Here is a 12482-nt window from a genome sequence, read left to right as displayed (position 1 = left end):
TTATTTAAGGCAAAATCTTCTATATTCCCTAATGTACTGTGAGGTCATATAGGAGACTGTTCTCTCTTTACTAAGTACCATCTTAGAAAATTTAGGGAAATCTGTCTCATAGTGCTTTGTTTTACTTTTTTTTCCCCCAGTTATATTTCTGGCAGAGCAAAATGCTTGAAAATAGTATATAAGTACCGTATATGTGGAGAATGGATTGCTAGGGAGGAAAAAAAAAGATGACAGAGAAAATGGAAAAGGAGGAGAGAGAGGAGCAGGAATGGAAAGGGGGAAGGGGGCAGCAGGAGGAGAGCAGGGAGGAAGAGATGATGGTGATGATGGTGATGATAATGACACAACAAAGTAGATGCATCCCTGATATGCAGCTGTGGCCCTGTGGATTTTTTGGCAGGAATATCACACATGGATCTTCAGGGTCCACATAGCTGTGAATGCAGAAGCCTTCTCCCCAACTGGACCCAAAGGTAGGTGGTTTCTCCTATGCTGGGATTATTTCCCAATTCATGAAATGCACTCCTTTTAGAATTTGGAGTGGAAGCAGGCCCTTTCCCTCCTGGTGTCAGCTCCCAGCCTGCCTCAAGCCCAGCCAGGCCAAGGAGAGGTATGGCATACAGTGACTGAGCTGACAGGAACTTCCAGGGACTTCAGGTTGGGATGTGACCTCTTTTTTTCTTTCTCAGAAATTATGGTGTTAGATGAAACATGAGGTCAAGATTCTGGAGAGGAAAAATCAGACATGGAGCCTGAGGGATGATGAAGCTGCTGCCAGTCCTCTAGGTCTGTCCTTGAACACTGAGCCAGTGCCATATCTCTTAAATTTGTTGGGTTTTATGTTATGAACATCTTGGTGTTGGACATGTAAGACTTGAAGACTGGCAGACAGAACATTAGTCTAGAAGTTAACGAGGTACTGGCTGACCCTGGTTTTGCTGTTAATTGTGCATGACTTGGGGTAATTTATTTACTATCTCTGAGCCTCTGTTTCCTCATGATGGAAGTAGTCATGACTATCCTATTGTGTATAATGTTATTATGAGTGGCTGTTAAATCACAACTTGGTTACTCTGGAATCTTAGATCTGAGAGAGAAGAATTAAGGTTAGAGGCCATCTAATACAGTCCCCTCTGACGCAAGGGTTTCTCTACTCATTAGCATCTGGACAAGCAAGCCTCTAGCTTCTGATACTATCTTGTTTGGGGAGCATGCTGCCTCAGGAGGTAGCTGATCCTGTATCTGGTGAACCGTGATTGCTATAAAGGTGGGGCACATGGTTATTTTTAATGAAAAAAAAAAAATGTTTCCAGAGATTTAACCCCACACAGCTCTCAGGAACCAGTAACAAAGTTTCCCCAGCTCAGGCACACCTGTGTCTGACCTGTGCTTTCTCTTCACAGGTAAGTATTTATTTTGTTGGTCCTGGTGCAAGAATCCCCTACATATATGTTGTTTATCTTTTCCTGGTAACACAGGAGCCATATCTATGGATAGTATAATTAACCGTGTTAATCACATACTTCATTTGCCCTCTGCCAGTGGTGAAACACCCTCTGTTGGTTCTTATTTATGCCTGTTCTCTACATCAGTACTGAGGGGAGTCCACCACTGGTAAGCAGGAGTTTTGGTGGTTAATTGTGGTAAAGAGCCTCATAACACTTTGTGTTTTCAAAATCCAGATTTTCTGATGTTTGAATCTATAACTGTGGTTGTAATACAAAACACAGTGAGAGAGATGGATTCTTTTATAGAAAAGAGGTTGGAAAAAGGTACCACAGGGTTGTGTTGGATAAGGGAGGCATGATTCTCCATATCATTCTCATTATCAAGTAAATCAATTAAAAGTAATAGGGCAAGTGAAGCTGAGAGTATCTTTTACTTGCTGGACCATCATCTAGAGGGGCTCTTTGTCCCTCAGCCATTAATGAGCTCTTAAATTTTACAACTGGGAGGGGTTAAGTGATCAGGTGCAGAAGAGGAGATGCTTGTGGACAGCTCCACTAAAGCATACGTAGGGAAAATAGCAACATGTGACTTTGTACAAAAAGCCAGATGGGCATTTGGGCCTCCTGACACTGTGCATAAGAGAGTGTCTTAATATTCTTGTGTTCCATGAAGTGTTTAGGAACTAACTAGAATCCTACGTTGTATACCAGTTCTCCCACAGATGAAAAATGTAACTGGCACACTCTGGTAGCTACAATGGCCACACAGGGGGAGTCAAGACCTTCAAAACAAAAGCCAGGGGGCCAGAAACTAAGCCACAATCTCTATTATGCTCATATGTGTGTAAGTCCAGCGTGCCAGATAAGAATCCAGGGACCTAGAGCAGGGCTTAAAAGATTACAAAGGTACTTGCTCAAGGTTAGATCACAGCCAGCGGTCATGACTAGGGGAGAGACACATAGCACAGGACAAGCAAGCTTTGTTTCAAATCAGAAACACAGTGACCATATGGACACTAATTCTAAATGAGAGAGCAAGACAGGTGGTCAGAACTCCTGTAAAAACTCAAATGTCTGGCAGGGACTAAGATCAGAGCCAAATAAATATACTCATGGAAAATTAAAATAAATTGTGTGTCTGAGGAAACCACTTGCTTCATTCCAGAAGTATATGTGTACCTCTTAAGGTGGGGATTTGTCCTTGATTGGGACTTGATTGGCCTTTTGAGTGGTAATAAAAATGCCTCAAGGAATGAAGAGTAACAAGGACACTTCCTCTGGCCCTCCCCTACAGCAATGGTGGCATGGGTTCTCCCAGCTGGAAATTCTTCCAGCTTACCCAGCTCACTGATGGTGGCAGAGACATCTCCCAGGGATCTTAGCTCCTTGAGGCTTGCTGTTTCAGTGCCAGGATGTTGTTCTCAGTGTGTCACCTGCACTGACTTATCAATAAAGATGTAATGGTAAATAGTGGGTCTGCTCTTTCCTCCTTTGCAGTGTCAGTGACTAACAATTAGGGTCTCTCCTGCAGAAACATATCGAGGAACTGCAGAAATGAGGCCACCAGGAGGTTACTGGTGTCTCACGAGACCATACCTACTCCCAAACATCACTGACACCTCCCATTTTTAGTATGCTCTGGGAAAAGGAAGAAACAAGCCAGCATCTTCTACCCTCCTCCTCTTGCTCTATTATCCATGTCTGTTGGTTATTCTTACTGTTCTTATTTTCAGACTCTAAGAAGAACACCCAAACCTCATTAATTTTTTTTGCACCACTCTGATCTTACAATTTTAATAGTTGGAGAGTAATCCAAAAATTGTGTTGGTGTACTATAGGGATGTACCACATGAAGCTTAATATGCTTAATATGTTTTGCTTCAACCTCTACCTTTTAGGCATTTTTAAATTTAAAGCAAAATTGTTAATTTGGAAAAGTACTGTAAGTACTCCAAACAGTGTCCAAAACTCAAGGGGAATGCTATATTTATGTACTGCAGATCAAGTGTATTTATCATCCAGAGCCATGTGAATAATGGCAGCAACACTGGTTATACCAATAGTATGAGCTTAATCTTATATGAATATTTGAACATAACACAAATTACTTTTTTTTCTCCCCCCAAGAATCGTTGATTCCAACTTGCTAAGTAAAAGGAAGGTTTCAAAGTTAGTTCTCAGTTATCTTTGTAACCAGGACATGGAAGAAAGGAAATGAACTTTGAACTTGCAGTGTATATTTGATTCACTAGAGATCAATATTGGATGACTTTGGTTCGCAATTGCTTGCATTTCTAGTAGGTTCCATGGGCTTAAAGGAAAAGTTTCTTCTTGAGTGGTTAGACACAGAGCAATCATATCATTCATCTGTTGCCCCTTTCCCTCCCCCAACAAGGCTAGGGACCACCTCCTTAGAACTCAGCTAGTATCTCCTCAATGAAACCCAGAATGTTTCTCTTTCCTAGGAAATGGAAGCTATGAATTGTAGCCAGTTTGTAGTATGAACAGACTGTAATTCAAGTACAATGGCAACTCACTGTAATTAAGCCTGTCACTTTCCAAGGCACCCTTCAGAGCAAAGTTTGATTTAATTGGCCAAGTCCAAGAAACAAAAATTTCTAGGTGCTTAATTCCTAAAGCTTCATGCTTGGGCCTGCCTTGGCTTCTGTCATTTAAGTTCAAGAGAAATAAACTAGGCAACATGGCCCCATAAAGATTGAGAACCAGAATAAAAATGTAATTTTGTAAGAGCACAGGGGGAAGATTGGATAATAAAAATCTGGGTTAAAATAAATCGTCTCTTTCACTTTTATATGAATGATATGAAGTTTTGGATGGAAAAAGTGGGCACTAGACTAAAGTTAGAATAACCCCATGGGGGTAGATCTCATTTATTTGATTTGCTTTCCTCTTTCTCATTGTAAAGTTTATGTCCATTGACGTGAGTTTTCACAAAGGGGTTCAGATATGGAGATAGATTCCTTCAACACACCAATTGCTAATTTCTGGGAGTCATCTCTGCCTCTGGTAAAATTTATTCATGAAACATGTGCCAGAAAGAGTTTCTTCCTCACACTCTCCAATCCCTTCTGAACTCCTCTAGCTAGAAGAACTGTTTTTGTGTGTGTGTGTGTTTTGTTTTGTTTTTTTAAGTGAGAAATGGTGCAATTTTTAAACATTGGTAACTGATCAATATTTTAAAACTGTGTAGGGTAATAATATGATTCATGACCTGAATTTGTCTCCAGAGCTCCAGGTTATGATCCCTGAGATTGTGAGCTTCTTGGAGGGGGTTTATAACTGCCTTCTATTCCCCAAGATTTGTTACACTTGATGCTGATTACTATCAAGAAGCAGCCACAGTAACAACTGAAATGGTTTGGTGGTGACCACAGACTTAGTCATAAGTAAGTCATAGCTATTATATCTACAGTATCTTTGAAAGGTGCACTGACCATAACATGTCTTGTCTCAGAGCAGAATTCTTTTCAAGCTGGAATGTACTGTGTTCTGACTGCAGTGCTGGTCTCTAAACAACAGCATGCTTCGAAGTTGGAAGGGACCCTTTCTGTAATCTAGACAATCTCCTTATGTTATGCATGAGAAACCTGCGGTCACAACTGCAAATGTAACTTAATGTCATATTCCTTGTCTCCTGGCTCTGAATGTAGGACTTTCCCCAATAGGTGGTGATGTTTATTCCACACTAAAATTCCCAAAGCTTGCCTTGCAAACAGCACCTATTCCTTATCTTTCTAGATCCTTCCTGTCGAATCTAATTCAAGTCTCACTTGTGTGTTTAAAATGTTTCCTAAATGCACCAATGGAAACTCCCTCCCCTAGATTTCCTTATCATTTACTTTTCTTTTGAATCTTCACCAACCATTCTGTTTTACTGTCCTGTAACTTTTCCAAATCTCCCCAGTGACAATAGTAGCTTCCTAGATACCAAGACAAGAACTCTCACAGGGTCTAACATATAGAAGATATTTAATAAATAAGGATGAATAAAATTAATGAACAAAATGCCTAACATATTTCTAGAACAGGGATGAAAGTGTGCTGAACTGCCAACCATTACAGGCTTTGTGATCCTGGGCAAATAGCCTAAACTACTCCAAACTCCATTTCTTTCAGTTGTAAACTAGCTATAAGAATAGTACCTATCTCAGAGGGCTGCAATTAGGAGTCAGTGAAATAAACTGCTGAGTGTCAGGCCTGACCTCTTTGGGTATGGCAGGTTGGGGTAGTTGAGAAGGCAGTTTTTCTATTCCATGTATCACAAGGGCCAAGGACTGTGTGTCTGGGATTCTTTTCACAGGTGCATGTGCAGTTTCATAAGATGAAGAATAGCCTCCAGAGGCCTCTGATGCTCAACTAGCTTAGTGTTTAATTTAGCAGCCCATAAACGGTCCTGGGTCAGCCAGGAAGAATTTTAATACTGCAATTATAGTCCCTCACTGTATTTTTACATTTTATGCTCCTTCAGGGTTTGCAATCTCCCCAGAGTAAAGCTGATATTTTGCTCAGATTCTCAGTCACATAAAGTCTTGAAAAGAGTTGGGGAAAATGGGTTTAATCCTAAGCATTGGTTCTTTTACTGAAAGTTTACAAGGATGCAAGAATAGTGTGGTTGTTGCATTTGATCTGATTTGGGAGCACACTAAGTTTAATCTCTGACTTGACCACAAATGACATTGAAATGTTTTTTTAATTTAATTTTCAAAGAGTCAAGCTCTTTTCTACTTTTTTTTAAAGATTTTATTTATTTGATGGAGAGAGAGATAGCGAGAGACAGAGCACAAGTAGGGGGAGTGGGAGAAGGAGAGGCAGGCTCTCCGCTGAGCAGGGAGCCCGATGTGGGGCTCGATCCCAGGACCCTGGGATCATGACCTGAGCTGAAGGCAGACGTTTAATGACTGAGCCACCCAGGCCGCCCCTCTTTTCTACTTCTCTCATTTTGTATTGTTCTTTTTCTCCTCTTACGTCTTTAGGACACTGCTATCTGTTTCCATCTTGTTGTTCTAAGACTTTTTAGAAGGTCACCAAGTCCCTCTTAGTAGGGTGACTATACATCCCCTCTTATATTTATTGTCTTGGCATAATTATTAAGAACATTTGCTTTTGGTCTCCAAAGTATCCTGGTATGAATAATAACTTATAGGATCACCCTTGTCTTAGTCACCAATTAGAGGTTCTCACTCAGTCCTCAGTCCCACTGACCCTTCTGTCATATGTGCCATAGTGAAGAAAACATCTTTCTCCAAACATTGGTGTAGAAGACATTAAAGTTTTAGAAAACATTTATTTTTTTCTTTATTTTTTATTTTTCTTTCTTTTTTTTTAGAGGGAGGAGGGAGGAAGGGCAGAGAGAGTGGGAGAGAGAGAATCTTAAGCAGGCTCCACACCCGGTGTGGAGCCCCACATGGGGCTTGATCTCACAACTTTGAGATCATGACCTGAGTTGAAATCAAGAGTCAGATGCTTAGCTGACTGAGCCAGCCAGGCACCTCTAGAAAACATTTTTTTTTAAATACTGCAATACAGGGGGCGGAGCAAGATGGCAGAGGAGTAGGAGACCTGGATTTCGTCTGGTCTCAGGAATTCAGCTGAATAGGGATCAAACAATTCTGAACACCAACGAACTCAACAGGAGATCAAAGATAAGAAGAGTAACAACTCTCTGAACAGAGAAGCGACCACTTACTGGAAGGTAAGACGTGCGGAAAAGTGAATCCGAGGCGATATTCGGGAGGATAGACGGCGGGGGAAGGGACCTCTGCCGGCCGCTTCTGGCAAGTGATAGAGCTTCTGAGCACAAAATCGGAACATTTAGAAGTCGGCTCCGCAGAGGGACGTCGCTCCAGTGGCTAAGCAGGGGGTGGAAACCTCGCGGGACAGCGTGGTCTCAGGACCCTTGGGGTCACAGAAAGACCAAGGTTGCCTGAGTGCGGCCGAGCTCCCAGGTATCAGAGCGGGGAAGCCGGATGCAGAGACAGAGCTGAGGCGCGGACTCTCAGCTCAGAGTTGCCATAAACTGTGATCCGCAGCCCAGTCGGGCCACTGCTCCTCCAGCAGGGACCCAACAAGCGGCAGAGCCGGGGAGACTCCCCTTCCTCCCAGGGAGGAGTGGCACAAGAGCGCACCGCAGGGATCTGCTGGGTTTGGAGACACCACACGGGCTCGGGTGCCAGACATAGAAACGCTCGGTCACAGGCTGGGTGAACACGGAGTGCGGCCGAGACCAGGGAGACGGGAGTGACTGCTTTTCTCTGGGGCACACTGAGGAGTGGGGCCCAGAGTTCTCAGCTCCTCTGGGCAGAGATTGGGAGGCCACCATTTTTACCCTGGTCCTCCAAAGCTGTACCGAGAGCTTGCAGGGAACAAAAGCTCCGGAGAGCAAACCCGAGCAGCTTGCTTAGCCCGGACTCACAAGGGCGGGGCAATTCCGCCTCTGGCAAAGACGTTTGGGAACCATGGCAACAGGCCCCTCCCCCAGAAGATCAGCACAAACAGACAGCAAGCCAAGACCAAATTTACCGATCAAGGAGAACGGGAGAACTCCAGCGCTAGCGGAATACTGCACATAGAATTCATGGCTTTTTTACCATAATTCATTAGTTTTTCAAAGTTAATTTTTTGAGTTTTTTTTTTTGAAATTTTTTCCCTTTTTCGAACAACACCTTATCAATCCCTTTTCTTAAAAAAAATGTTATTTTTCATTTTTAGAGTCATATTTTATCCCTTCATAGTAGTTACCCTTATTTTTGGCATATATATATAAGGTTTTCTCTCTTTAAAATTTTGAGATACAATTTCTTCTAACAGATCAAAATATACCCTAAATCAGTAGTGTATGGCTTTGTTCTAGTCTCCTGCCTGATCACATTCTCTCCCTTTTTTTATCTTTTTTCTTTTTTTCAATCTTCTTTCTTTTTAAAAAACAACTTCTTATCAATTCCTTTTATAAAATCTTTTATAATTTTCATTTTTACACTCATCTTCCATGCCTTCATTGTATCAACCCTTATTTTGTACATACATGTCTTTCTTCCTTTAAAATTTTAGCAGGCACTTTCTTCTAACAGACCAAAATATGACCAAAAGCTAGTGTGTGGCACTGATCTATGCACTAGCCTGATCATATTTAATCATATTCTGTTTTTTTTGTTTTGTTCTGTTTTTGTTTGTTTTTATCTTTTACTTTTCCCTTTTTTTTATCTTATTTCTTTCCCTTTCTTGTCCCCTGGTTTCAAGTCTTTTCTGATTTGTATAGAGTATACATGCTGGAGACGTTGTTAAACTGTTCGCATTCTGTTGTCTCATTCATCTATTCTCCTCTGGACAAAATGACAAGATGAAAAAAAATCACCTCAGCAAAGAAGAACAAGAGGTAGTACCATCTGCCAGGGACCTACTCAATACTGACATTAGTACGATGTCGTACCTAGAGTTCAGAATCATGACTTTAAAGATAGTAGCTGGGCTTGAAAAAAGTATGGAAGTTATTAGAGAAACGCTTTCTGGAGAAATAAAAGAACTAAAATCTAACCAAGTCGAAATCAAAAAGGCTATTAATGAGGTGCAATTAAACATGGGGGCACTAACTGCTAGGATAAATGAGGCAGAAAAGAGAATCAGTGATATAGAAGAACAAATGGTGGAAAATAAAGAGGCTGAGAAAAAGAGAGAGAAACAACTACAGGATCACGAGGGCAGAATTCGAGAGATAAGCGATACGATTAGACAAAACAACATTAGAATAATTGGGATCCCAGAAGAAGAAGAAAGAGAGAGAGGGGCAGAAGGTATATTGGAGCAAATTATAGCAGAGAACTTCCCTAATGTGGGGAAGGAAACAGGCATCAAAATCCAGGAGGCACAGAGAACCCCTCTCAAAATCAATCAAAATAGGTCAACACCCCGACATCTAAGAGTAAAACTTACGAGTCTCAGAGACAAAGAGAAATCCTGAAAGCAGCTCGGGAGAAGAGATATGTAACTTACAATGGTAGAAACATTAGACTGGCAAAAGACCTATCCACAGAGAACTGGCAGGCCTGAAAGGACTGGCATGATATCTTCAGAGCACTAAACGAGAAAAATATGCAGCCAAGAATACTATATCCACCTTGGCTATCATTGAAAATAGAAGGAGAGATAAAAAGCTTCCGGGACAAACAAAAACTAAAGGAATTTGCAAACACAAAACCAGCCCTCCAAGAAATATTAAAAGAGGTCCTCTAAGCAAAAAGAGAGCCTAAAAGCAGCATAGATCAGAAAGGAACACAGACAATATACAGTAACAGACACCTTACAAGCAATACAATGGCACTAAATTCATACCTTTCAATAGTTATCCTGAATGTAAATGGGCTAAATGCCCCAATCAAAAGACACAGGCTACCCGATTGGATTAAAAAACAAGACCCATCAATATGCTGTCTGCAAGAGACTCATTTTAGAACCAAAGACACCCCCAGATTGAAAGTGAGGGGGTGGAAAATCATTTACCATGCTAATGGACACCAAAAGAAAGCTGAGGTGGCAATCCTTATATCAGACAAATTAGATTTTAAAATAAAGACTGTAATAAGAGATGAAGAAGGACACTATATCCTACTTAAAGGGTCTATCCAACAAGAAGATCTAACAATTGTAAATATCTATGCCCCTAACGTGAGAGCAGCCAATTATATAAGGCAATTAATAATGAAAGCAAAGCAAACATTGACAACAATACAATAATAGTGGGGGACTTTAACACCCCCGTAACTGAAATGGATAGATCATCTAAGCAAAAGATCAACAAGGAAATAAAGACTTTAAATGAAACACTGGACCAAATGGAATTCACAGACATATTCAGAACATTCCATCCCAAAGCAAGAGAATACACATTATTTTCTAGTGCCCAAGGAACATTCTCCAGAATTGATCACATCCTAGGTCACAAATCAGGTCTCAACTGGTACCAAAAGATTGGGATCATTCCCTGCATATTTGCAGACCACAATGCTTTGAAACTAGAACTCAATCACAAGAGGAAAGTCAGAAAGAACTCAAATACATGGAGGCTAAAGACCATCCTACTAAAGAATGAATGGGTCAACCAGGAAATTAAAGGAGAATTAAAAAAATTCATGGAAACCAATGAAAATGAAAATGAAAACACAACTGTTCAAAATCTTTGGGATACAGCAAAGGCAGTCCTGAGAGGAAAGTATATAGCAATACAAGCCTTTCTCAAGACACAAGAAAGGTCTCAAATACACAACCTAACCCTACACCTAAAAGAGCTAGAGAAAAAACAGCAAATAAAGCCTCAACCCAGCAGGAGTAGAGAAATAATAAAGATCAGAGCAGAAATCAATGAACTAGAAACCAAAAGAACAGGAGACCAGATCGACGAAACTAGGAGCTGTTTCTTTGAAAGAATTAACAAGATTGATAAACCCCTGGCCAGACTGATCAAAAAGAAAAGAGAAATGACCCAAATCAACAAAATCATGAATGAAAGAGGAGAGATCACAACCAACACCAGAGAAATAAAAACAATTATAAGAACATATGAGCAACTCTATGCCAGCAAATTAGATAACCTGGAAGAAATGGGTGCATTCCTAGAGATGTATAAACTACCAAAATTGAACCAGGAAGAAATAGAAAACCTGAACAGACCTATAACCACGAAGGAAATTGAAGCAGTCATCAAAAATCTCCCAGCAAACAAAAGCCCAGGGCCAGATGGCTTCCCAGGGGAATTCTATCAGACATTTAAAGAAGAATTAATACCTATTCTCCTGAAACTGTTCCAAAAAATAGAAATGGAAGGAAAACTTCCAAACTCATTTTATGAGGCCACCATTACCTTGATCCCCAAACCAGACAAAGACCCCCTCAAAAAGGAGAATTACAGACCAATATCCTTGATGAACATGGATGCAAAAATTCTCACCAAAATACTAGCCAATAGGATCCAACAGCGCATTAAAAGGATTATTCACCACGATCAAGTGGGATTTATCCCTGGCCTGCAAGGCTGGTTCAACATCCACAAATCAATCAACGTGATACAATACATTAACAAAAGAAAGAACAAGAATCCTATGATCCTCTCAATAGATGCAGAAACAGCATCTGACAAAGTACAGCACCCTTTCTTGATCAAAACTCTTCAGAGTATAGGGATAGAGGGTACATACCTCAATATCATAAAAGCCATCTATGAAAAACCTACAGCGAATATCATTCTCAATGGGGAAAAGCTGAGAGCTTTTCCCCTAAGGTCAGGAACATGGCAGGGATGTCCACTCTCACCACTGCTATTCAACATAGTATTAGAAGTCCTAGCCACAGCAATCAGACAACAAAAAGAAATCAAAGGCATCCAAATCGGCAACGAGGAAGTCAAACTCTCACTCTTGGCAGATGTTATGATACTGTATGTGGAAAACCCAAAAGACTCCACCCCAAAACTGCTAGAACTCCTACAGGAATTCAATCAAGTAGCAGGCTATAAAATCAATGCACAGAAATCAGTGGCATTCCTATACACCAACAACAAGACAGATGAGAGACAAATCAAGGAGTCGATCCCATTTACAATTGCACTCAAAACCATAAGATACCTAGGAATAAATTTAACCAAAGAGGCAAAGGATCTGTACTCAGAAAACTATAAAATACTCATGAAAGAAATTGAAGAAGACACAAAGAAATGGAAAAACGTTCCATGCTCATGGATTGGGAGAACCAACATTGTGAAGATGTCAATGCTACCTAGAGCAATCTACACATTCAATGCAATCCCCATCAAAATACCCTCCACTTTTTTCAAAGAAATGGAACAAAGAATCCTAAAATTTGTATGGAACCCGAAGAGACCCCGAATAGCCAGAGGAATATTGAAAAAGAAAAGCAAAGCTGGCGGCATCACAATTCCGGACTTCCAGCTCTATTACAAAGCTGTCTTCATCAAGACAGTATGGTCCTGGCACAAAAACAGACACATAGATCAATGGAACAGAATCG

This window comes from Eumetopias jubatus, unplaced genomic scaffold (assembly GCF_037043125.1).
Source record: "Eumetopias jubatus isolate StellerSeaLion01/CBP00866 unplaced genomic scaffold, mEumJub1_p1.0 scaffold_17, whole genome shotgun sequence".
Classification (NCBI taxonomy): Eukaryota; Metazoa; Chordata; class Mammalia; order Carnivora; family Otariidae; genus Eumetopias; species Eumetopias jubatus.
This window is presented reverse-complemented; position numbering follows the sequence as displayed.